This window comes from Notothenia coriiceps, unplaced genomic scaffold (genome assembly GCF_000735185.1).
Source record: "Notothenia coriiceps isolate Sejong01 unplaced genomic scaffold, NC01 NC01_scaffold00035647, whole genome shotgun sequence".
Lineage (NCBI taxonomy): Eukaryota > Metazoa > Chordata > Actinopteri > Perciformes > Nototheniidae > Notothenia > Notothenia coriiceps.
This window is the reverse complement of record NW_011368348.1, coordinates 276-2,890: the sequence shown is the minus strand read 5'-3', so window position 1 is coordinate 2,890 and position 2,615 is coordinate 276. Positions and strand designations below refer to the sequence as shown.

Genomic DNA, 2,615 nt, shown 5'->3' with positions numbered 1-2,615 from the left:
GGCGTGAAGTCATGTGACCGTGCTGTAGTTCCTTTATAGCCAAACATTAGCCATCTTTAGCTTAGCGGTGGTGGCGTGAAGTCATGTGACCGTGCTTTAGTTCCTTTATAACGCTTTCGACATAAAGTGGTGTAAATCGATAGATGTATGTTACCCTGCTGAACAAGATGTGTAAGTGTCATAAATGTGTTTGCCAAATATCTTATTTTCTGCAATATTCCAAAATCCAATACAAAAATCCCATTGGCTTTTTGTCCAGGGAGCCCTTGTCATACAATAATACACGTCATCACTGCACCACTCTATTCCTAGAGGGACTGCTCATGTCCAAAAATGACCCGTGTGTCATTGCTCATAATTATCCCAGTTTCAGTTTTATACTCTCTGTGCATGTAAAGCCGGAGTCTTTTGTTCAAGGTGAATTCCTCCACTGAGAGATAGTTGTCCTACCAGGTTTCAGAAGGGATTTAGAGCCAAGGCGAAGTTTAGTCTATTCAGTGGTAGCGCTGGATTTACACACATCACTGCGCTGGGAGTAAAGGGGTGAGGAGGAGGAGGAGAGGTTTGGAGGTTTTCAAATGTCAAGTCCGGAGAGATTAACAAGCTAGTGAGCGAGCTCTGCCTCCTCTCTCTTAAGGACACACTGTCTGCCTCTTTCCTTTCTCTCTTCACGCTGTAACATCCTTCCTGTCTCTCGCACTTTCTTTTTCTTTTATACACTCGCTCCCTCTCCAGCCAGCATATTTTAATACCCATACAGTGTGGGGATTTGGAGAATGAGAAGCAGAGAAAAAAAACTCTGAATACATTTCAGAAAAAAGGGGAGAGTGGTGGGAACAGAAACATGGTCTCTCATTGTAATGCATGAAAAGCCTGGCTGATGAGAGGAGTGAGGAGTGAGGAGAGACAGAGGAGAAGCAGCAGAGACCACGTTTTTTATTCAGAATTATAATCGATTGATAGAAATAATCAAATAAAGCAGTGCCTGTGGGTCATTTAAACACAATGGGAGCAATGCGCTGCGTTAAAGGATGGATTTGAGATCTTTTTTTGTCTGGAGCGAGGGATCTGTGAAGTACGGAGCAGGAGAATTAATAAAGAAACTGGATTAAATTATTTAATGGAGCAACAATGATCCCATCATACTAAACCTCAATTAGTACCTCGATGGAGGCTTAATGGGAGGGCAGCCGGGAAATCAAATCATTCTGTGTGTGCAGTGTTTAATGTTTCTCATCCACAACGCCATTATCATTAAGATTATTTTTGACATGTTTAATTTTTACAACTGGAATGAGGCAAGAGTGAAAACATCTCTCAGCAAAGGGAGATGTGTAATTGGCATTTTTTTCCATTTTACCTTTACCATTTTTCTGCCAGTGAATTTAACATTTATTGATGGATGACCGTTCTCATTTCCAAGAACGGTCTATTCTCACAGAGAATGGTTTAGCAATTTCATCCCTGTGTGTGAGAATTGTTTCTTTATACCTCTTTTTGAATACTCTCTAGTACATTATGTGTTTTCTATTACAAAAATCTTTGTATGATTAGTAATGGGGGTGGTGTGTTGAAGTGGCGTTTTAAGCCTTGCTATAGGTGCCAGTAATCTGGGGGTTTATTCCCAGCTTTAGTCTACTGATGCTGTTACTTACCGGCGTTTTGCATCAAATTGGATTCAGAGGAAATCAGGGAGCCTGAAAGGATTATAATTGAGGACTCGACATGATCAGGAAAGCTGTACGAGCATAGGCGGAGTTTGACATTTGCGCTTGGTATGTATTATTTAGGAGCAAAATCAGTAATGGTTATGAACAGGACCTGTAAAATCCCATTTGTTGTTATTTCTTGTAATTGTAAAAGTAATTTATTTCTGATTGTTTTGTCAAAAAGCAAACAAATTAACAAGACAAACATGTCGCTGATGACGATGACCTAATATTTTATTTATAAGAAAAATATATGCTAGAGGGGGTAGGACCAGAAAAGTTTTTTTAAGCTTCTTCTTGCCCCTGTTGAACATGACAGACACTATTTGAGAATTATTATAGTTTTTTTTGTTGTTGTTATTATTATGTTTTTTTGTACTTTGTTATAATTATTAATTTGAGTGAGAAAGAAAAAGGGAAAAAAGAGAGTATATATATATATAGTATTGTTGTATGTTTTTGTTTCTGACATGTTCAATAAACTGACTCAACTAAAAAAAAAAAAAAAAAAAAAAACTTAGGGGGAAAACCTTTTTTACTGACGTCAGTACACAGTCCCAACTATTGCGTGGTGGGCTGCTACGGATACAGTAGCACTAAAGCCAGCGCTCACCGCACTGAGTATGACTTTTCCACATACGAACACAACTCGTCCGGTCGTGCACGCCTCATGCCCGCCGTACACACACACTCATATGGAAGGGGCGGTCTCTCCCCCCAACAACAGTGCATTACATAACTGTAAAACTTATCATAACTGTGCACATCTTATACTTATTTGATAACTAACCCTTGGTTACTTGAACACGCTACAATATTATTAACCAGTGTCCTACTTAGTGCAGAAGTAGATGCCTTAAACGTTCCAGAAATTGGACGTTTTAAAAATTGCCGCATACCCATTAC

The 2,615-nt window shown here is 39.2% G+C and overlaps 1 long non-coding RNA gene across 1 annotated transcript; it reads left to right on the top strand.

Annotated features, from left to right (window-relative positions):
- Window positions 1-1,752: 1,752 nt before the first annotated feature.
- LOC104963145 (uncharacterized) lies at window positions 1,753-2,394 on the top strand. The gene is made up of 3 exons (XR_800281.1): window positions 1,753-1,775; window positions 1,972-1,974; window positions 2,231-2,394. It is a non-coding gene; the product is annotated as an uncharacterized lncRNA (long non-coding RNA).
- The last annotated feature ends 221 nt before the right edge of the window (window positions 2,395-2,615 follow it).